This window comes from Bombina bombina, chromosome 6 (genome assembly GCF_027579735.1).
Source record: "Bombina bombina isolate aBomBom1 chromosome 6, aBomBom1.pri, whole genome shotgun sequence".
NCBI classification, from domain to species: domain Eukaryota; kingdom Metazoa; phylum Chordata; class Amphibia; order Anura; family Bombinatoridae; genus Bombina; species Bombina bombina.
In genome coordinates, this window is record NC_069504.1 from 714,827,735 (window position 1) to 714,852,970 (window position 25,236).

The 25,236-nt window shown below is 37.3% G+C and overlaps 1 protein-coding gene across 2 annotated transcripts in view; it reads left to right on the top strand.

Annotated features, from left to right (window-relative positions):
* The first annotated feature begins 2,891 nt into the window (after window positions 1-2,891).
* The window catches only part of LOC128663527 (beta-1,3-galactosyltransferase 2), a 124,373-nt gene continuing 102,028 nt past the window's right edge, over window positions 2,892-25,236 (top strand). Inside the window, exon 1 of one of the 2 annotated variants that reach the window (XM_053717901.1) lies at window positions 2,892-3,085. The gene's annotated coding sequence lies outside the window, so the exon portion shown is untranslated. The remainder of the gene's footprint in view (window positions 3,086-25,236) is intronic. The other variant, XM_053717899.1, reaches the window with a different exon arrangement.

Consider the following 25,236-nt stretch of genomic DNA (forward strand, 5'->3'; position numbering starts at 1 on the left):
GATTCTGATTGGCTGATAGAATTCTATCAGCCAATTGGAATTAAGGTTGAAAAAATCCTATTGGCTGATGCAATTAGCCAATAGGATTGAACTTCAATCCTATTGGCTGATCCAATCAGCCAATAGGATTAAGCTTGCATTCTATTGGCTGTTCCAATCAGCCAATAGAATGTGAGCTCAATCCTATTGGCTGATTGCATCAGCCAATAGGATTTTTTCTACCTTAATTCCGATTGGCTGATTCTATCAGCCAATCGTAATCTAAGGGACCCCATCTTGAATGACGTCATGTAAAGGAACCATCATTGTAGAAGAAACCGTTGATTGAAGAGGATGATCCACACCGGATGTCTTGAAGATGGAGCCTCTCCGCGTCGGAAGGATGAAGATAGAAGATGCCGTCTGGGTGAAGACTTCTGCCCGTCTGGAGGACCACTTCTGCCGGCTTCATTGAGGACATCTTGCCACTTGGATGAAGACTATTCCAATCAGCCAATAGAATGCAAGCTCAATCCTATTGTCTGATTGGATCAGCCAATAGGATGAAAGCTCTATTGGCTGATTGCAAAAGCCAATAGGATTTTTTCTACCTTAATTCCGAATGGCTGATAGAATTCTATCAGTCAATTGGAATGTAAGGGACACCATCTTGGATGACGTCATTTAAAGGGAAACTTCATTCTTCAGAAAACGTCGGAAGAAGAGGATGCTACGCGCCGGATGTCTTGAAGATGGAGCCGCTCCACGCCGGATGGATGAAGATAGAAGATGCCATCTGGATGAAGACTTCTGCTGGCTTGGATGAAGACTAAGGCCCGCTTGGATAAAGACTTCTGCCACTTCGTTGAGGATGGATGTCGGCTCTTTAAAACTGTAAGTGGATCTTCGGGGGTTAGTGTTAGGATTTTTTAAGGGAGTATTGGGTGGGTTTTATTTTTAGATTATGGGTTTGGCTGCAATAGAGCTAAATGCCCTTTTAAGGGCAATGCCCATCCAAATGAACTTTTCAGAGCAATGGGGAGCTTAGGTTTTTGTTAGTTAGGGTTTTATTTGGGGGGTTGGTTGTGTGAGTGGTGGGTTTTACTGTTGGGGTGGGTGTTTGTATTTTTTTTGACAGGTAAAAGAGTTGATTTCTGTAGGGCAATGCCCCGCAAAAGGCCCTTTTAAGGGCTATTGGTAGTTTAGTTTAGGCTAGATTTTTTTTTTATTTTGGGTGGGCTTTTTTATTTTGATAGGGCTATTAGATTAGGTGTAATTAGTTTAAAGATCTTGTAATTTGTTTTTTATTTTGTGTAATTTAGTGGGTTAGCTAATTGTATTGAATTTAGTAAATTGTATTTAATTTAGGGAATTTATTTAATTGTAGGGTTAGGTTGGTGTTAGTGTAACTAAGGTTAGGTTTTATTTTACAGGTCAATTTGTATTTATTTTAGCTAGGTAGTTAGTAAATAGTTAATAACTATTTAGTAACTATTCTACCTAGTTAAAATTAATACAAACTTGCCTGTAAAATAAAACCTAAGATAGATACAATGCAACTATTAGTTATACTGTAGCTAGCTTAGGGTTTATTTTACCGGTAAGTACTTAGTTTTAAATAGGAATTATTTAGTTAATGATAGGAATTTTTATTTAGATTTATTTGAATTATATTTAAGTGAGTGGGTGTTAGGGTTAGACTTAGGGGTTAAAAATTAAGTATAGTGGCGGCAACGTTGGGGGAGGAAGATTAGGGGTTAATAAATGTAGGTAGGTGGCGGTGATGTTAGCGACCGCAGATTAGGGGTTAATAATATTTAACTAGTGTTTGAGAGGCGGGAATGTGGCGGTTTAGGGGTTATTATGTTTATTCTAGTGGTAGCAATGTCGGGAGCGACAGATTAGAGGTTAATCATTTTATTTTAGTGTTTGTGATGCGGGAGGGCCTCAGTTTAGGGGTTAATAGGTAGTTTATGGGTGTTAGTGTACTTTTTTGCAGATTAGTTATGACTTTAGAATGTGGTATGAATCTTGACGGGATAGGGTGTACCGCTCACTTTTTGGCCTCCCAGGACAAACTTGTAATACCGGCGCTATGGAAGTCCCATTGAAAAAAGACTATACGCAATTTGCTTAAGTTGATTTGCGGTAAGGCCAAAAAAGTGTGCGGTGCCCCTAAATCTGCAAGACTTGTAATACCAGCGGTAGTGAAAAAGCAGTGTTATAACCTGATAACGCTGCTTTTTTACTCATAATGCAAATTACACACAGTAGAAATTGTAATAAAACTAAACTGCAAATGCACAAACCCTGTGAAATTTAGTGCTTAAAATAGAAAATTCATAATGTATTATTTTCCTTATTGTAAAATGTCTTTTGCTAAATTGAAGTATTTTTTTGGCATAGCTGAAATTTCTCTGCCAGGTGTCAGCATATTCTATAAACATTACCCTCCTGTAGGCCTCACTGTTTTACCTCACAAACTGAAAGGAATTGAGGCAAAATATACAAAAAATGTATTACCCTAATAGAAAAACATATGCATACAAAAAAAGATGCAATTATAAGATACTTTACACTATTATCAGGATAATCTGATTTGTATTGGCTAAAGTATTTCATATTTTTAGCTCTCCTCAGTCAGTCTATGGCACTGGTTTTCAAACCTGTCCTCCGTCCTCCCCAACAAGCCAGATTTTGAGGATATCTGAACTGGAGCACAGGTGAAATAATCAGCTGATTTGTAAACATGGTTATTTTACCTGCTCTCACCTAATGTAATCCTGAAAACCTGCCCTGTTAGGGAAGCCTGAGGAAAGGTTTGAAAACCAGTGTTGGGAAACATCTTGCAGGGACAGCCCTTTTTATTTTAGAGAATACCCTTAACTAATTGTAACAGGTTTTCTTCTCAATTAATTTAGAACAGCCATTCAGATTCCCATTCAATTTGTATACAATGTTATATGACTGCTGCTTCAATAATGAATCTAAATATCCCTCACTCTCCCTCCCTGTTCTAACACGCCCATATACCTGTATCTTTACTTGTGGACTAATCTATAACTTTTTTCTTTTTACAGCTCAGCGAACAGCAGCTCTTGAAAAGGTAGGAAACTATTTCTCAAGGAGAAAAAAAACAATATGCTTATTGCTTTTTTACAGTCCTTGACCAGTTTATTATTTCACTGTAATGTTCAACTTTATTTTTCTCATATCTTTAATTTATCTTTCCCTCATTCCTTTTTTTTTTGTTTCATATTTTCAATCCCAATGATTCTTTTTCTTCTCCTCTAATATTTTATTCATCTCCTCCAAAATATATATATTTTTTTTTACTGTTTTTCTTAACACATTTTACAATCAAAATGTTAGTTATAAACACTTCCTTTCAAATGTTTAATTTATTACGATATTACTTATATCACGATATTCATTACATGTGAGCTTTACTTTGTTTAATGTATCACATTTTGTGAATTTTTTGGCATTATATTACATATCTGTCAGCAAAAATAGGTGCATATACAGTAAAAGTAATTCAAGAATATCTATGAGGTGTTTAAAGCATAGTTTTGGCAGAATTAGATAGATGATAGATAGATAGATAGATAGATAGATAGATAGATAGATAGATAGATACAGTAGATAGACGGATGATAGATAGATGATAGACAGATAGATAGATAGATAGATAGATAGATAGATAGACCGATAGAGAGATAGATAGATAGATAGATAGATAGAAAGATACAGTAGATAGACAAAAAGATAATGCTTAGTATAGGTTATGTGAATTCCACAAGTTTGGTGAAAGTCTTAAGATTTTCAGGCTGAATTTGTGTGATGAGAAATGTATTACTGTGATTCAAATAAGGAATATAACTAAATTGACCAGCATCACTTAATACATAAAATCGGTGACTGACAATAAAATTATTTTGGGCTAGATTACAAGTGAGGCGCACACGGTTTTGCGCTAGTGCAATCGTGTTTTTATGAGCTATTTTCATTTTGCTGATATTGCAAGTGGAGCGAAATCCCGATTGCGCTAGCGTAATCGACCTTTATGCATCATTCCTTTTTTTGAATCTCAAAGCTGTGGTTAACTGTTTTTCAAAACTAAAAAGTTGCACAAAACACTTCAAAAATACATTACAAAGTACAGTTACACTCATAATAACACCGTCTAATAATAAATTATTTTAGAAACATATTGCCCAAAAAAGTTATAAAGGCTGAAAGGTCTGGACTTCAGACTTCAAACGTGATAACAAGATTTATTTACTGTAAATAAATCTTGTTATCACGTTTGAAGTCTGAAGTCCAGTGAGTGCTTTACCTGTTACCCTTTTATATATATATATAAGTTTAAATATGTGTACCATATGTTTATTAATATATTTATATGTGTATATATGTATTTACAGTCATATATACACACACACACATATATATATATATATATATATATATATATATATATATATATATATGTGCATTAAATCCATTTGCCATTATGCAAATAAAAACATGATAAAACATATGTATGCAATATTCATATTTAATAAAGATTTTAGCTATGTGATTACTGTAAATATTTCACATTTGCTAATGTGAATAAACTATGTTGTTTGCGCGATGGGTGTTTGTTAAGAAAATGCGATAGAGTTTGTGCGATCTCGGGTGTTAGGTTTTTTTTCCACTTTTTTTTTTACCTTTAATCTCTATGGGGGAATACATGCAAGCGCACGCTAAAACTTAAGTTAGATTTTTCACGCTAATCAGGTTAATGCTAGTGCAAAATATGTTGTTTTTTTTTTAACTTGTAATACGAATGCAACCCAACAAGAGCAAAAATTAAAATCCAAGTAGAGTTTTCGCTTACGCAAAAAATACTGCGCCACTTGTAATCTATCTCTTTATGTTTTTTGTACAATGATAGGAGGAAAATGTATCCACCTTATGTTTATATAAATCTAAATATGATTTGCACTAGTATTTTTTGCCTCACTATAGATACCTAAAACTTTCAACATTAATTTTTTTTTTAATATACTGTCGTAAGTCTAAAAAAACGGCGACATTCAGATATGTGCGGAAATACACTTATCTGGCATTGCAAGTGATTTACGACATTATGTCAACAAAAGTTCAAAATACACCTAAAAAATTTAACCCGCCTCAAAAAAATTGTGGGAGGTTGGCGGATTAGGCGTTAATAGTATAAATAGGTACTTTGCATTGTGGGGGTTGGTGATGTAGGTGTTAATACTTTTATTAGGTACTTTGTGATGTTGGGGTTAGCGGATTAGGGGTTTATAGATTTAATAGGTCGATAGAATTGTGGGGGGTTAGCGGTTTAGAGGTTATTACATTTTTCTATTTATTGCGATGGGGGGGTGGTTTGTTAAGACTTCTTGGGAGTTACGGTACTTTTATAGTCAGCGCAAGGGTTGTGTGCCTTTCTATGTGTGGCGAGGTTAATATCAAGTAAAATTTCTCCTTTCTCGTGCATAAATCCTTGCGCTGAAGATGTGATACCGACTTGCAACGCCGGTTCTATGTTAGTTTATGGAAGTAAAAACAGCGGGCAACAGTTGAAATATATGCACAGAACATGTATGCAGCTCTGTATATGTGATCGTTCAATCCAACTAAAAATAGGCATCGCCAGGTTTTGCGCCCGACGCCGCATATATAATCTCACCCCGAATCTATAGGATTTTTACCTATATTGTTCAATAAAAATGAATAGTTAAAAATCAGAAGATTAAATGTATTATTTTCATCACTTTGCACCATCTTTTTATGTATATAAAAAATGGGTAGGTATAAAAATGTAATATAAAAAATTTTAAAATGTACGCATGCTACCTACATCTGTCCAAACTCACTCAAGATAAACGGAAATTCCTCCTATGTAGAATTTCACAAAATATTCTACATATTTTAGAGCGCCTTTGGTGTAGACTCACATGAGTAAGCATGTAGCCGATAGTTAAAGGGACATGAAACCCAAAGAATTTTATTTGATGATTCAGAAAGAGCATGTGATTTGAAACAACTTTCCAATTTACTTCTATTATTTAATTTGCTTTCTTCTCTTGTTATCCTTTGCTGAAAGGTTTATCTTGGTAAGCTCAGGAGTAGCAAATAACCTAGGTTCTAGCTGCTCAGTGGTGGCTGCATATATATAGCGATTGTCATTGGCTCATCCATGTGTTCAGATAAAAAACAGCAGTGCATTGCTGTTCCTTCAGCAAATGATACCAAGAGAATGAAGCTAATTTGATAATAGAAATAAATTGGAAAGTTGTTTAAAATTGTAGGTTCTACCTAGATCATGAAAGAAAATATTTGGGTTTTATGGTCCCTTTAAGAAGCTGCTTCCTAACCGATATGCCAGCTCTGAGCTGGTGGATTAAAATCACCCCAGACTGGGGTGATTGACAGCCGCTTGTGTAATGTTAAATGTGGACATCGTATTGTAGCCCATTGGCCTTGATGCTGGGCGGAGTGTATTTATATTCACATAGCTCTCTCATTTATTTTTATTCTTGTATTTTTTTATTAGCTGAGAAAAACATGGATCTATGAGCCCTGACATCAGCAACACAACAGAATGAGGCTTGAGATTGATAGCAGATGATCATTATTCTTATGACAAATGCTTGATAAAGACATATCCCCGCTGTTTTTGGGACCTCACTTTTTCAAAAGAGGGTTCTTAGAATATATTTCTATAGTGAGCAGGTAGCAATCCCCAGAACCCCCAAAATAGAACTAATACTGTGAGGTACTTTCCCTTGTTATGACAATCACCTGGCAACTGGACAGACAAAGGACCATTCATCTGAAAGAGCAGGATTATGAGTTTAAAATAAGGCATTTATAGTTTATCTATGTATTGTAATGAACTACAAAGGGGATACCCAGCCTTTGAAGTTCCAAATGCTTACTGTTCTGTCAGGTGATAGCTGTTGTCATGAGAATCAGCCGACAGCCGATAGCTTTGAAAGAGGGACCTCTCCTCTTTTAAAGGAGCAGTCTCCTGTCCAAAGTAATTTTTATTTTGGGGTGTTAGGACCCATTTTAAAACCAAGAGCACCATAAAAGTCCTATAGCAAGCAGGTCACTTACACCTAAAGGGATATGAGCCCCTCTTCTTTGAAAATCCATATTTCCCTCTTTCTTGTGAGGGATATTGTGTGTTCTATGTTGTCTTTAGGGAAGAGTTCTGCCCCCCACAGAGTAAATGCAGCAGGTAGGAGATTTGATGGCTACACCAAATAATAACAGGGGTGTGAGACCTATCATTGGAAAGGGGTGACTCCCTGCTTTGTAAATGGAGGTCTTATACACCTCTTTTTTATGAAGGGGGAAAAAAGTGTTTACTTGGGGCAGGTGATCACCAATACTGTGGTGATCATCTCAAAAATTAGCGGCTCACTAGTTATTTTATCCTTAATTATCCGCTCTAAGTGCACGCATACATATTATATACTATTTTTTAAAAGACAAACAGGCCTCTCTTATGATATATGGGCATATAAAAATAGCAAAAAAAGGAATTTAATACTAAAAAATGGAGCAAAAATGAAAAAACATAACTAGAACAGCAAAAGATAAAATACCTCTAAATAAATTCATTATGTGTTCCTGATTTTAGGAATACCCCATATGCCTAGATCTCCAATTTATTTATAGCAAATATAGGCCAAATACTAAAAAGATAGAATTATTTGTGCAACTCCAAAATTTGCTAGAATGTAAGCTAAATAGCCGTCACCTAATTTAAAACTGCTACACAAAGTATATATTTATAGAATTTAGACACTCCAGGGTATTTACTCTTTATCGCCAAGAGTAGAAATAGAAAATAAAATTAGGGGCAAAAAAAAACAAAAAACACTTTATTAAAATAAAATGGTAACAAAAAAATATTTAAAAAAAATATTAAATTTCTTCATGGTCCACCAAACCAATCTCTTGGCTGGGAAGGGTGAATGCCATTAAAATGGTAATACTTCCTAAAATTCTGTATGTTCTACAGGCAATACCCATCCCCATCCATGATTCCACTATTTATTCCTTACAGAAACTTATTAACTCATATATTTGGAGTCATAAACGCACAAGGATAGCCACACAAACCCTGTACCGCCCTAAATTAGAGGGAGGACTCGGAGTCCCTAACATACTACTATACCGTTACGCTACCTTCATGACCAGAATAGTTGACTGGTGCAAACACGCCCGCCATAAGGAATGGGTAGGCTTAGAACACGCACTTGCAAGAGAGGGTCAATTGGGAGGAAGATGCTGGCTCACAGCAAAACGTGACAAGGGAAACCTAGAACTCCCCCTCTTGGCAAGAGAAACGCTTAACGTATGGGGGAAAATCTTGAGAAGACATAAGTCTATTTCTACATCCTACTCTCCTCTAACACCCCTCATAGGTAACCCCGCAGCCCCGTTTCAATTCACCTCCCACTACACTGATAACCCTAGTCTAACTCAGGTGATACCTCATCATTCACTTTTACAGAACAGTAAGTTAAAACCCAGAGAGGAAGTGGCTGAGATAATGGGATCTACCCTTAAGAACTGGCTTACATACCACCAACTTGCACACTACTTTGCCTCACATACAGAGAGACACAACTTGACCCGACCTTTAACTCCATTTGAATCCTTATGCTACCTATCCTTTCCGACAACGGGCATCCTCTCCATATCATATAAATTACTACACACAGACCGCTCAATTCATCCCCCATCCTATACTGTTAGCTGGGAGAAAGAGCTTAATGAACAGCAACCACCTAAAACGTGGAAAATAATATATAAACAAATGAGTTCTTCTGCTTCTTCCATGAACATTGCGGAAATGAACACAAAACTCCTCTGCAGATGGCATTACACCCCTGACAGATTAGGAAGGTTATTTCCACACACTAATACCAACTGCTGGAGAGGTTGCACACGACAAGGTACCTTTATTCACCTATGGTGGTCATGCCCGATTGCACAAGCGTACTGGTCAGATATCAGAAAAGAAATACAAATAGTGACAGGAACTTCTCTGCCACTTACCCCTTGGACCTTCCCCTTCAACTTTATCCCACAGATAACTTGCTCGCTACGACTTAAACTTACCACTGTAATGATTAACACAGCCAAAAGGTATATCCCATACTATTGGAAACAGTCCACCCTACCATCTATACAATTTTGGCGGGATAGAGTGTCCACTGCTATAGAACTAGAGCAATATCAATATACAAAACGGCACAAAACAGAAGACTTCTTATCCATTCGCTTGCTTTGGGAAGAGTATCTCTATTCCTTAAAACCCACCGCTGTTTTAAATACTCACCATTAAGTCCCAATTCATATATAACACTTTAGACCTCTTTAGGATTTTAAGATTTCTGGAACTCACTTTTACCAAATTACACGATATCCTCTTTTATAACCTGCACATAGGTTTACAGATTAATGCCATTCATAGCCATATAAATATATTCTGAACTTGTTTTTTGTTTGAATTGTTGAAAGTTACATTGAAGATATGTCAAGTTGTATAGGCGATTTAGAATACTCTCCCAAATGGAAGAGTTAGATTAAATCTTTTGATGAGCATTTTCACCATTTCAACACTATGAGAAGAAATCTTATTCTCTGAAATAATCTGTATAATGATTGAGTTTGTATTTGCTCTTCTGTACTATGGTCAAACTGTTTGACTACTGTGTGATATATGTTGCAACTTGATACAATAAAGTATTTTTGAAACTCAAAAAAAAATAAAAAAATATTAAATTAAAAAATATATAAATATACTTTATTAAAATAAATGTAAGCTTTTTAAAGGGATAGTAAAGTCTAAATTAAACTTTCATGATTAAGATAAGACATGTAATTCAAAACAAACTTTCCAGTTTACTTTTATCATCAAATTTGCTTTTTTCTCTTGGTATTTTTGTTAAAGGCTAAACCTAGGTAGGCTTATAGGCTGCTTTCTAAGACTTTGCAGTCCAGCTCTTATCTCACAGTCTGTGAACAGATAATAACATGTACTGTTTGTTCATCTGTGCCATATAGATAATATTGTTCTCCTCCCATTGGAGTTATTTAAGAATCAGCACTAATTGCCTGAAAAGTAAGTCTGTCAAAAGATCTGAGATAAGGAGGCCGCCTGCAGAAGCTTAGATACAAGGTTATCACAGAGGTAAAAATTATATTAATATAACTGTGTTGGTTATGCAAAACTGGAGAATGGGTAATAAAGGGATTATGTATCTTTTTAAACAATAACATTTTTGGTGTTGACTGTCCCTTTAACTTATGCTTTCACTGGGACAGAAGAGAAGGGGCCAAGACAAGCCTTGTTAACAAACAATGGCTTGTCATTTTTGACATGTGATCACTGTGCTTGGCTGTCAATGTGATCACGTGATCATGGGACACTTTTTGAACATCGCTGGTCTGCCTCACTACTGAGGCATCCAGTGATTAGCTACTGAAACTGATGCCAGCATGCATTGCAGCATGTTGGTATCCAGGCTGCTTTTAAAGTATACAATTGCTGTGAATGGCTGTCACATTGATTGCATGCACAGTAACAGTCAAAGTTGACTGTTAATGCACTGTTGCTGGATGCCTTACATATAGGCGTCCAGCAAAAGCACCCTGTCCCTGTGATTACTAGCCTGTGACGGCCTCCATACTGTTATTTTTGCACTGCCTCACTCATTAGGCATGCAGAAATAGTAAAGCCTCGCCTCTGTCAGCAAAACCACCACTGTAAGAGCCCAGGGCATCAGCCCCCCACCCCAACTTTTTTCTGTTGTGAAGCTCCCCATACCTTCCTCTACCTTTATTTTTTTTCTGCAGTGTAGGGCCAACCCACTCCCTCCCCCCTTCCCCCTTCTCTGCTGGATCACCCACCACCTTCCTCCTAACACCGTCTGTAACAATCTGGCATCTGCCATCATATGGAACCGGAGCACCGATTCTGGTTCCATATGCAGGCAGATGCTTGAAGCTCAGGAACTCCAGCTCTTGGCTCTAACTTTGCAGCCGAGACTGCTGGAGCTTCCTGCCACCCTTGCCCTTTAAGACTGCCAATCCAGTGTCCCTTAATGACAACCTGTGTTCTTAAACCTACTGCCCCTTGAAGACTACCTGATCCTCTGCCTTTTTAAGATTATATACCCCTGCTCCCGCCCTTTATGCTTACCAGATCCTCTGGCACATTTAGTCTATCTGACCCCTAAACCTTCTGCCTCTTTAAACCCACTTGCTCTTTTAAATTATTTCAAGACTATCTTTCCGTACACCTTTAAAACAATCTCCCTCTACAGGGGTTTAGACTATCTAACCACTAACTCGTGCCACTTTAAGACTTTATACCCCCTACCCATTTCATATATGAACTTCACAACTTCCTGTTCCTTTTTATTTATGATTATTTCTTAACCTATATACCTTCTACTTTGTCACTTTAAAGTGAAGGTCTATTTTGATGAAATAGTGCCTGGTTTTTAATAATCTTATAAAAAACAAGGGCACTTTAATTCATCAAAATTGACATTTCACCCATTTTCTTTTAATCCTGACAGCCGCTGCAGCGCTTCTTCTGCCCACCCCAAGCCCTCTTTGCGGGTCAAAAATGATTAATCCGGCTTCCTCCAATCACAGCGTTGCCTCAGGCCATGATTACCTCGGGGGGAAAGTCGTGATTGGAGGAAGCCGTATTCATCATTTCTGACGTATGAAGAGGCTTCCGACGGCCAGGGGAATCGCTGAAGCAGCTGTCAGGATTAAAAGGCAAATTTTTGAAGTGCCCTTGTTTTTAATAGGATTAATAAAAACTGGGCACTAATTTATCGAAATTGACCTTTACTTTAAGACTACCTGACGCCTGACCTTTTCTTTCCTAAGATATGGTGAGTCCACGGCTTGAGTAATTACTGTTGGGAATATCACTCCTGGCAAGCAGGAGGAGGCAAAGAGCACCACAGTTAAACTGCTAAGTATCACGCCCTTACCCACAACCCCCAGTCATTCTCTTTGCCTTCGGTGCATGGAAGAGGTGAAGTTTATGTGTCTGAAGAAAAATTGATTTAATCTACAAGCAAGTTTTGGGGTATAGCCGTATTCCACGTCATTCCTTGCAGACGGGTAGTGGTGGCTTTATAGCAGTTAGGAACTTGTAAAGAGGTACTTACTGCATTTTCCTAACAATTGCTGCCCAAGTTTTGAAAGCCAGAGTTGGCTACTCTGTTCTTTATTTTTATGTTGAAATTTGTTTTTATTAAACATTATTTTCTGTACATTAACATTTGTACATTGAAATTGTATACATCAATATTTAGCCAAAAAAAAATAATATAACAAGGAGACAAAACAAAGAAAGAAAGGGTATTACAAATATACAAAACGTATGAGTCAATAGATATTAAAGTCTTAATAACATTACAATTGAGAATATTCATGTTATAGTTCCATAACTGTTAAGGGTGTTGAGCATTAGTTTAAAGATAGAGGCCAGTTACCTATGTAGTGTTATGGGTGGTGCTGGATCCCCCCTTTAGCACCCAGTAAAACCAAACCTTGTCCACTGCCTCCTTGTTATCCAGGATCCAAGATGCTGACTCATACATAGAGTAAGTCGCCTTAATTTTATTTAAGATTTCCTGCCATGTCAGGGATCCTGTTTTTCATTATTTGGCTATACAGGATCTTGTAACTGTGCACAAAATCCTAATGGATGTATTGATGGGTTTATTAAACTTAGGGAGTCGAACATGCAGCAATGCCTGTGCCTGCGTAAGTTGAATACTATCATCTAAAGTGTTGCTTATTAAAAGAGAGAGATTGTCCCAAACTTGTTTGACTTTATCGCATTCCCACCATAGGTGTGAGTAGGTGCCTAGAGTGTTGCATCCTCTATAGCATAGTCTATTCCCTGTAGGGGACATATGTGCTGTCTGCAGCTGTGTTAAATACCACCTGTAGGCGGTTTTGAGAGTGTTTTCCCTAAGATCCGCGCTTAGTAGTCCTTTATCTGTCTCGCTAAAGATATCTACCCATTTCTGTGTGTCTATTTCCGTGCCTAGGTCACTTTCCCAGTTTAACATTAATTGAGATTTTACCTGTAGGTGGTTTGATTGTATAGCGGAGTATAGCCTCGAGATGGTGTGTTTCGTTCTGTGTGGGGCCTTGCAGATCATCTCCAGTGTGGTGGTGTTCTGAGTGGTGTGAGTCTTTTGAATTTCTCTGAGAGCAGATATTATCTGGAGGTATAAGAACCAGTTTAATGCTATTGGTGCAATTTTATCCTGTATTTGATTGAATGTTAAGATTGTATTATTATTTAGTAGGTCAGCGACTCTGTAGAGCCCTTTATTACTCCATTTATCGATTAGTAATCAGTATTCCTGAGGTAGCAGATATCTAATTGGTTTATTTCTAGAGTGTATTGGTCGTTGCCTGGTTGCTTTAGCCACTTTATTCCAGGATAAAAGAGTGGAGTCCAGAGTAGGGGGTCTGACTTGTCGTGTGGTGGGTATTTGTGGCCTATCTTCCCATAAGATATCTGCTGGATGATTCCAACCTCCCATTTCAGCTTCGAGGGTCGGCCAGACAGTATCAATATTAGGGTTATCTAAGAGTGTTGTTTGAGCTAACCTCGCCGCCTTTTAATAATCAATAAGATTGGGGACCCCTATCCCCCCTAGTGTTCTATGCCTTGTCAAAGTGTTTGCTGGGATTCTAGGGGATTTTTTCCCTCTGATAAATCTGATCAGGTCTGATTGAACCTGAGCTAGCTCTGTGAGTGGAATTTTAATTGGAAGAGCTCTGAAAAGGTATAATAGGCGTGGTAAGACATTCATCTTAACCGCAGCTTTTCGTCCATACCATGAAAAGGAAAATTTTGACCATTTTTGAAGGTCTTGGCGAATCTCTTTAAACAACGGTAAGTAATTAAATTTATATAATTGGTTAAATTGGGTTGGTAAATTTATGCCTAAATATTTAATAGTATGTGTGGCCCATTTCATGGTGAAATTTAAATCTATTAGCTTTCGTGTGTGAGATGGCAGTATAATAGGAAGGGCTTCACATTTTTCTAGGTTAATTTTGTAGCCTGAGACAGCGGAGAATTTGTCTAATAATTGGTATAAATTTAGGAGAGATATCAATGGCTTCGTGACTGTTAATAGGATATCGACCGCAAACAACTTCAACTTATACTCTGTGGATCTGAGTTTGAACCCTGAAATATCTGGGGAATCTCTTATCCATGCTGCCAGGGGTTCAATACAGAGGGCGAATAGGAGGGGTGACAGAGGGCATCCCTGCCTAGTGCCATTTAGAATAGGGAAAATTTTGGACTTATACCCTGTTGCTGTAACTTGTGCTGAAGGGTTTGAATATATCATCTCAATTGCGGTTGTAAAAGGACCTCTAAATCCCATATTGTGCAGCACTTGTAGTAGGTATTTCCAATCTATTCTATCAAACGCCTTCTCTGCGTCCAATGAGAGGAGCAGAGAAGGCGTTTTAGACTCAAGGAAGTAATATATTGAGTCTATAATGCACCTAATATTGTCTGGGGCCTCCCTATCCTTTATTAATCCAACCTGGTCAGGGTGGATCAAACGGGGCAATATGGATTTAAGACGGTTTGCAAGATTTTGGTGAAGATCTTGAGATCCTGATTGATAAGTGAAATGGGGCGGTAGTTCGAACAATATTTTGGATTTTTGCCAGGTTTAGGAATTACTACGATTTTAGCCATTAAGAGTTCAAACGGAATTGGGTGACCCTCTAGGATGTGATTACATAAATTAGTTAACTGTGGAATCAATATGGATTTGAATAGTTTATAATACTCCCCTGAGAACCCATCTGGGCAAGGGGCCTTGCCTTTCATGAAATCTTTAATAGCTAATGATACCTCTAGCGATGTTATCTTGGAATTCAATAAGTCTCCGTCTTCGTCTGAGATTGTGTTCAGGTTAGGCTTAACAATCTTATTGTGGCGTATTTGCTTATTGTTCAACTGTGAGTTGGATGTAGGTATGAAGGATTTTAGATTAATATTGAAATCCCCCGCCAATATTATTCTTTTTTTTTAAAATATTTATTTTATTTGTATACAAGCAGGGTAGAATTTTACAACATAAATGCAAATAAGCAAGAGCACAGACATATTCTTTGTTTTTATGCCACGCAGGGCATCAAATCATACAATAAATTCAAAAATAGTTGACCTGCATATAAATACATTTGATAGTATCTCAGAAAACTAGACTATATTCACCCTGTTGGAATTTTTATCTTACGACTTGCATTCCTAACTCCTTACTATTTTCCTTTGCATACCAACATACATACTTATAAACCCTTTATTGATGAATCAAACATAGAGTAGGAAAACCCTATAATACTATATGAAAATATTCCAGTTTTCCATTTCAACTTTAAATTATATATTTCTACTCAATGTGTTACTTGCATAGTTATGTTGCAAAAAAAAATAAAAAATAATCTGACTTCGGGCGCTCTATCTCACCCCCAGCTGTCCCTCAGTACTCTCATCCAACCAGTGTCTGGGGAAATGACCAGTGTAGATATTAGTTTGTACATAAGCCAATTTCAATAGTGGCTTCACTAGTATTTTCTGAACAGAGATTTGTAGAGAACGTATAAATACTTCCCATTTCTTAAAGAAAGCTACTGCTTGTGCATCCATAGGCAAGTCTAACATGATTTGCTCTATCATACATTGTGTGAGTAAACTATTTTTAAGATGGGAAAAATTAGGGGCTGCTCTATCCTTCCAAGTTTTAAGGATCAAAGTACGGCCTATTAGTATTATTGTATTGATAAGTCTAAAGTTCTTCTGCACCCCCTGATACTTCGTCAGAAAAAATACCTCAATAGGTTTAATTGAATGGTCAAGATGCAGCTTCACGTTCATCCAAAATGTAACTTTATACCAAAACTGAGTAACTTTAGGACATCCCCAAAGACAATGAAATAGATCAGCATAAGGTAAACTACATCTAGTGCAATGTACTGAAGTTTTATACCACCTAGATATAATTTCAGGCGTAAGATAGCTCTGAAGACTGATCTTAATTTGAGACTCACGCCAGTAAGTTGATACCCAAGACTGTTCTGTAATTTTAAAGCTATCTGTTATAGTCTGTTCTTGAATATCTGGAAATTTATTAGACCATTTTGTCGCCATATCATTAATCTGCATATCTGAAGTCTTTTGGATGTATAATATGTACAAAGGGGAAATTTTATATAGCCCTGCCCGGTAACTATTAATTCTATTATTAAGTTCACCCAAGGACCAATTCAAACCGTATTTTTGAATCAATTCATTAATAAAATGTCTCACTTGCAGGTAAGCAAAAAACTCACGTGCAGGTAGGTCAAATTCTGAGGCTATATTTGCATAGAGAATAAGTGATCCATCTGTATCTACTATTTGACTCAAGAACTTTAAATCTTTAATTGCCCAATTCTGAAAGACTTTATTCGAAAGTCCGGGAATAAAGTTTGGATTACCTATAATAGGTAAGAATTGAGAAACGTGCGCCGGAAGATCTAACTCGTTACATAATTTCTGCCACGCAGCAATAATGTTCCTAAAGATACTTAAAAAAAAGATACTGGAAGGAAGGGCAGTTAAAGGACAATGTATAAGAGCTATAAGATTGAATGGGGAAATCAAAGCAGATTCCCAATTATAAGATGAAATTTGTTCTTGCTTAGTAATCCAATCTATAGCAAATCTTGCCAGTATCACTATATTATAAGCTTGTATGTTAGGAAACACTAGACCAGCTGCTGATTTTAAATTCATAAGACGTTGGATCGCTATACGCGGTTTAGATTTTTGCCATAGAAATTTCAAGCAAGCTGTATTGAACCTCCTAATGTCGGCCTTATGTATTAATAATGGAATATTTTGGATAATATACAAAAATTTAGGGAACAATAGCGTCTTAATCAGAGCTACCCGAGCTAATAGAGAAATAGGCAAAAAAGCCCAATCTTCCAGTTTTTTTTTAATCTTCTCTAATATAGGTATAAAGTTTAAATTATACCAATCATCAGGATTGGTCGTCAATTTAAGACCCAAATAAGTAATTTGGGAAACAACGGTAAATGGATGGGAAATTCTATTCCGTGGCTTGTTATCTATCCAGAGAAGTTCTGATTTCAACATATTAACCCTATAGCCTGAAAACGAACCGAATTTAGAGAAGATTTCCTGTAATATCGGTAAGGATTTTTGTAGATCAGATAGAAATAATATAAGATCATCTGCATATAATAGAAGAATTATTTTCTGATCAGCTATTGTAATACCCTCCAATTCTTGCCGCAACAATATTGCCAAGGGTTCCAATGAGATATTAAATAACAAAGGTGAGAGTGGACATTCCTGACAGGTCCCTCTCCGTAACACAAATCGTTTAGAGACCATATTATTAATAATAATTGAAGATGAGGGCGAGTTATAAATTAACCGGATAAACTTATTAAAGTGACCTGTCATCCCGAATTTTCCCAGAGAGAAAAACAAATGATCCCAAGCCACCCGGTCGAAGGCCTTCTCCGTATCAACCGTAAGAATAGCTTTATCTATTGCTGAAAAATGTCTCGTAAACCTATATTTATTACAAAGTGTATCCAAGAGAAGCAAAACTTTCCTAGTATTTTTCCCAGGATTTCGACCAGGCATGAATCCTGATTGGTTTTCGTGAATTACATCACCGATATGCGGTTTAAGACGGTTCGCTAATATGGCTGACAACAGCTTATAATCGGTATTTAATACGGAGATAGGCCTGTACGAACCGGGCAGCTCGGGATCCTTGCCCTTCTTTAATATTAGTGATATGTTAGCAGCAGCAAAATATGGGGAACATGTGGTACAATCAGAATAATAGTAATTAAATAGCTTATTTAATAGGGGTACAATCTGAGACTGCAGAATTTTATAAAATTCCACAGGTAAAGTGTCTGGTCCTGCTGCTTTATTCAATTTGACATTTTTAATAGCCATCACAATCTCATTCTCTGTAATCGGGGCATTAATTTCTTCCATTATAGTCTGCGAAAATCGAGGAGTCTGAATCTTGTTCCAGAAATCCTCCTTATTGATGGAATTCGGCTTCTCGTATTTATATAAATTAGTGAAATTATCAAAAAATATTTTCTCAATGTCACTTTGATTAGTATATCTGTCTGCACCATGTCTGATTGCCGGTATAGCGTTTTTAGAGATAACTTTGGTAATTCTAGATAGAAATTTCGCGGATCTACCCTTATATCCACCATATATAGCCTTAATTCTAAAATCTTCTTGAATAGTATCCTGTTTTAATTGTGTGTCTCGTGCTGTTTTGGCTATAATATATAGACTCCAGCGAAAGTTATTTGGATTCGCTATATACCCTCTAAAGGCATTTTTAACCTGATTGGCTAATTGAATTTTAATACGATTATTTTTTTTCTTTAGATAACACATGTGCGACTTGATCTTTCCGCACAAAACGGCTTTAGCCGACTCCCAATATACTTTTATTTTATCATGGTAGTCTCTATTATTATTGCAAAATTCTGTAAATGTGTTATTTAACCATTTTTGAAAATTAACGTTATTAATTAGGTGCTAAGGGAAATAGATATGATTGTTCCGTGTTCTCGTCAGATTAGAGTTACATTTTAAGGATATGGCGGCGTGATCTGATATGACTATATCATCTATCCCTGTTTCCCAGGATAAATTAAGTAATGATTCAGATAAGGAAATAATCTATTCTGGCCAATGACCGGTGTGATTTTGACATACAGGTATATAATCGTATATCTGGGTTATGTACTCTCCAGATGTCCACTAAACCTAATTGGGAGAGAAACTTTTGTAGTATCCGTACTTTCCTATCTCTTACACATATTGATGTTTTATTAGATCTATCTAATGTAGAGTCTACAATTAGATTCAAGTCACCAGCTACAATTAGATTTTTGCCTATATAACCATGCAATTTTACCGTTAGTTTACGCCAAAATTCCTGATCCACCTCATTAGGTCCATATATATTACATAAGATATATTGAATTCTGTTAATAGTTATTTCTAAAATTAAAAATCGCCCTTCCGGGTCTAATATTGTTTTATCAATACAATAATCCAATCTTTTATTAAAAAGAACAGCAACTCCTCTCCTTCTTGCCTCATAGGAGGTGGCAATAACCTCCCCAACCCATTTGGTTTTAAGTTTTGGAATCTCAATCGATTTCAGATTTCAATGTCTGGCTTAAATGTACTTAAATGCTTAATTATTGCTTTTCTTTTGATTGGGGAGGTTATTCCCCCCACATTCCAGGAGACTAAATTAATAGCCGGTATGGACATTTAAACTGTCTTTAACAGGAGAAATTGGGGGCAGCCACAGGGAAGGGTGAGAAGAGCGCGAGACGAGAGAAAAGAAGAGAAAAAAAAAAGGAAAAACCCCAAACATATCAACATTCTATACCACAATTCACTACATGTTCCATCTCCAAAATACTGGTTCTACAATATTAGAAGATACAATCCACAGACAGATATTACCCAGTCACTCAATATTATGTTCTCTACAAAACAATTCGGCTTCTTGTGTGTTATTTAAAGTGTGGGAGGTCCCATTTTTCAGGTCTATTAGTTTAGCAGGATAGATCAATTTTACATTAAAATTAGCTTTCAGTAGTCTGGGATAAAAAGGGGGACATATCTTTTCTTTTGGTCATCGTTTCTGCTGAAAAGTCCTGAAACATTAAAACCTTGTGGGGCCCAATAAGAAACGGGTTAAACTTCCTATAATGTTTGAGAAACAGAAGTTTATCCTGGAAGTTAACAAATTTAAAAATCACCGGTCTAGGTTTAGGATTTACCGTATTCTCAATCACAACCCCTATTCTATGGACTCGTTCCACTAAAAATGGGGAGACCGGGGGTGGTATAAGTAGGGCCTGTGGTAAAGTAATCGTAACAAATGTCATTAGATCTGAGTACTCTACGGTTTCAGGTAACCCTATTAATTTCAAATTATTGCGTCTCGAGCGATCTTCGAGATCTTCAATTTTTAATTGTAATGCTGCAATTATCTTACCCTGTGCCATTGAGACTGGTTCTTGTTGGTAGCAACGATCTTCCAGATCTGACACTCTGTTTTCCAGTTCATCCATTCTTATGGAGAACTGCCTAACTTCTGTGGTCAAATTTGCTATCTCTTTCTTAATTTTAAATTTTATAGATTCAAATTGGGGTGTTAAAATTTTAGCGACTTCTGAAGCAAATCCTGAGATGTCATTATAGACAGTGTTACATATGCTTTTATCTTGGGATGTATCCAAGCTAATATCAACATTTTTACTGGAACTACCTTTTTTCCCCTCTGTTTAGGTGGCATAATGGGGGAAACTGTTTTGCTAAGCACGAACCTATCCATAAAATCCAACTCAAAAGTGAGACGTGTAGAACGTGAAGCGAAGAAAAAAAAAAAAGAATGTGTACTAATAAACTATGTGAAGTGACTTGTGTGTAGCAAGTAGCCTGTGATTAGCTGAATATATAAAAAATGTGAAGAGGAATCACCTATCAAGTTGGTGATAAAGAGAATAAAAGGGTGAATAGAAAATGTGTGAATGTCAAAATCTAAAGTGGGTTTGAATCTTTAAGAGAGTTGGATATTTGGTCAGTTTAAGGAAAAAAAAGTTATTAGCAAGCTTGTTTTAAACATGTTCTAACTAAATTCCCTGAGTGGATATAATAACACAGAAAATCTAAGACGTAATGTGATTGTATATCTGGTTGTTCCTATATTCAAGATATTATACAGTACCAGCAGTCTAGTCAACTTTTACAGAATCTAAAGGTATCAAGAGATCTTAAAACCTCCTGATATCACTTGCAATTTTATATTTCAACCATAGTTGAGCATAGACTACAAATAACATACAATTTATATATATCCAGACACTTATTCATATTAACCCAGTCAAAATTATGAGGAATATGGGCCCTGATATTGAAGCACTGTAGTAGGTTATTTGTAGATATTTAGCCCTAAACTGGGAGCATTATTTAGAGATCAAATAACACCTCCTACCACAAGGGTCCTGGGAGAAAGACAACCAATACCACAATATCACAGATAGATTTCAATGTGGCTGTAAAAACAGGATTTTCTGATTTTTTCTTTTCTTTTTTCAGAGTTTACACTCAAATAGTGAAAATCAATTAACACTCATTTCTAAAAAAAGAATTATGGCAGTAGACAGTGTTGACAAAACAGATATCACCTCCTACCACACGGGTTATGGGAGAAAGACAAACATGCAAATGTCCCAATATTCCAATTTGGCTGAGAAGCAAGAACAGAGTATTATTTCTTTGTTTGTCCTTTTTTCAATATTTGCACAACATTAGTGAAGATTATCTTAAAGATTATAGGAGTAGACAATATTGAAAAATCAAATATCACCTCCTATGACAAAGGTCATAGGATAAAGACAACAAATGTCCCAATGTTACAGATAGATTTCAATTTAGCTGTGGAAACAGAGTTTTCTGATTTTTTCTTTTCTTTTTCCAGTGTTTGCACTCAAGTAGTGAAGATCAGTTCACGTTCATTCCTACCCATAGGGTTGTGGGAATAACCAATGTTGCAAAAACAAATATCACCTCCTACCACAAGGGTTATGGGAGTAAGATAAACATCCAAATGTCACAGAATTTCAATTTGGCTAAGAAGTAAGAACAGGATATTATTTCTTTGTTTGTCCTTTTTTTTCCAAAATTTGCACTGTGATAGTGAAGATAACCTAACAGTAACTCCGACCCACTGTCTCCTACCAAGAAGGTTATGGAGATTATCATGGAAGCAGATAGTCCAAATAAATATCTCAGCCCATATGTATATATATATAGAAGGCTCCGTGTGTGGTTAAATGTGTATCAACCAATTTGCATCACAATTCAGCGCAGTGTAATTACACCTCAGCAATACCTTGAAATTAATCCTGCACACACTGCAATATAAAATAGCTGGAACAGTGTCCAAATGAATGATGCTGACAACACCAATTGTATTCAAATGTTTCCCCCACACAGAGAAGGAAAGTATAATGGTTTCCAGCAATTGTATGGTTTTAGACCTTTAAATAGTACCTTCCTGGGATACCGGACTCTGACAGTATCTCACCATCTGCTCCTCCGTGATCGATAAGTCCTTATTCTCACCGCTCAGTACTATAGCCAGCAACCGTTTCTTCACTAGCACTCCTCTTGTCAAATTAACATAGGCAGGCACACCCGTAGCGTATCTTGATCCACACACCTCGACACAGGTTCAGACCGTAATCTGTTAGACCGCATCCACTGCGGCATGCCACACGGTCAGCTTCAGAGATGGTACTGCTCCACCACAGGAGCCATCATAATAGGGACTTCAGGGCGCTAGAAGCGAATCTTGATCCAGGCCTAGAGAACGCTGTGGCCAAGGATCGCTGCGCCCACGCTGTGTGTTAATGCTGAGGCGCCAAGATGCAGACACTCCACATACTCCGCCTCTCACCGGAAGTCCCTTGTCCCGCCAATATTATTCTATGTTGGGACCAATTAGTTAGTAGGTGGGAGAGATCTTTAAAGAATGTGTGCTGGTTATCATTTGGGGCATACACATTACAGAGAATAATATCTGAGTTGTCTAGTTGTCCCTTCACCATTAAATATCTGCCCTCTGGGTCTGCCAGTGTGTGCTCATGTATAAAATTTAAAGAGGAATGGATACCCCCCTTTTTTTTGTGTCCGTCGTTGCATGATAATGCACCGGGAACGCCCGAGACCAGTATTTAGAGATGCTTGTGTGTGTTAAATGAGTCTCTTGTAGAAAGAGAATGTTAGCTTGGAGTCTGAGATAATGGGACATGGCCACCTTTCGTTTAATGTCAGAATTCAAACCTCTCACATTGTGAGAGACCAAGTGTATCTTAGTCATCAGATATATGCGTTGCCATCTTACTCATAGCTCTTAGAACATGGTAAAATCCTATTTCCCACTGCGGATCTCCAACAGTGCCCCAGTCCCACCCCACCCTCCTCAGCATGGAACTCAGTGTACAGTGTGACTCAATACCATAATGTACCATTAATAGGAAAAAAAGACAATGAAACATAAGAACAGTAAACAGCCTAAACACAGGGAAAAAAATACATTAACTATACCTCTCTTTACAAGAGAGAGAACGAGTCTCATAACAATCGATCTGAACGGAGCAGTGTCTAAAGTTAAAATTTTGTATGTAAACAGTGAATTTAGTAATTAAAGGTTATAGTCAGCAACTTCTAAAAGAAATAACAAAACATTGCATTCTATACTTTACCCATACTTGTGTATTTGCACCATGTAGTTTGAAACATTAAGTCCTGTATCAAACTTATAAGTCCAACAAGTATCCTCAATTCTTGGTCTTCACCTTAAAGGCTAGTGTGCGGGGTCATCTGATTTTCAATTTTCTTTTACTGATAGATTGCCATTTAGGCTGTTTGTTATCTCTCTGAGATATCTGTAGGTCTCTGTGTGGTTTGGCAGAGGTATCAGCGGGGAATGTTGGAGGATCCAGACCCAGCAGCTTGCATGTATCGGGTATTTCTTCTTCCTCTTTCAAAGTTGATGTCTTACCATCTCTGATAATGTGCAGCGCAAAGGGGAATCCCCAGCGGTACTGGATTTGGTGTTTTCGTAGCATAACTGTGAGGGGTCGCAGTTGGAATCTTCTCTGTAGTGTCCTAAGACTCAGATCTTGAAAGAATTGGACAATCATCCCCTGAAATTTAAAAGTTGGATTTTGTCGGGATGCAGACAGGATCTTTTCCTTCTCTTGAAAAAACAGTAGCTTCACTATGACATCTCTTGACGGGGCATCTTCTTTAGGTCTAGCTCGAAGAGCTCTGTGGGCCCTTTCAATGTTGTAAGTGGATTCATCCTTGTCACCAGTAATGGCTCTGAACAGTTGTTGCAAATATGTTTGAAGGTCCTTGTTCAAGACCGACTCTGGTATGCCTTTCATCCTAATATTATTGCGCCTGCCTCTATTTTCGAGGTCTTCGATTTTATCTTAGAGTTCAATGATGGATTGTTGCTGGGAATTAACAGCCTCAGACATAGAGGTGAGGTCTTCTGAAACCGCATCTCTATGTTCCTCCAGGGATTCAATTCTGCCTCCAAGTTCAGCAATATCTGACTTCAGATCAGACAGGCTATCAGTCACAGCTGTGTGCATAGAGTCTATCTTTTCCCAAAGGCGGTTGAAATTTGCAGAGATGTCTTGTTTAGATACTAGCAGGCTTAAATCTGCCCTTGTTACTGGTGTTTGATCTCCATCAGTATTGATAATGTCTGTTTCTTGCTCAGAGTCACCTTCTGCTGCTCTACCATTGTCATTGATAGATTTATTAATCTTAGACGTTTTAAAGTATGGGTTGATGGTCTGCGACTTGGAAGCTTTATCTGTTTTAGTTAGCTTTTTAGACGCCATCATGTATGGCCTTACAGGTCGCTGGAAGTTTTGAAATGTTTTGCTTATTGCTGCAATTGTGTGTTAAACGTTTGAGAGTGCTACAATGGTATACTGGATTGCTAACGGTTCACACAATGCAGGCCTTAGGTCCCCACTGGGGAAAGTCACTGTTGCATCCCTCCTGTATTTCAATGCTTAGAAGTTGTGCATTTGAGTCAATATTAAATATAGGTTTTTATATAGTATGTTTAAATGATGTGGTCTTTCTCAGCATCAAAGACATAAATCTCCCAGACCCTTATCATTGTTAGACATTCACCAGATAACTGCTGCCACCTTCATTGCTGTATTTCAAGTGTCCCATAACGTTATTTTTATCGTGCCGACATGTGTAGAAAAAAAAGTAAAAGAAGCTGCGTCACACCGCCATTTGCTTTCTATGTCTGTGGGCTAAGTGCGTTGCGCCTTGTCTAGGAGACATTCCAGGTCACGTCAGATACTCTTAAAGTGAGCTCACCTCCTGCTGTGTATTCTGGTCGCTTAATGTTTCTAGCGATCTTCACTCCTAGGTGTCTTTGTGGTTTTGGGTCTGCGCATCCCGGGTGTGCTTGTCGTGGGAGCGGGCATGTAGGGCTCACATGGCGGATC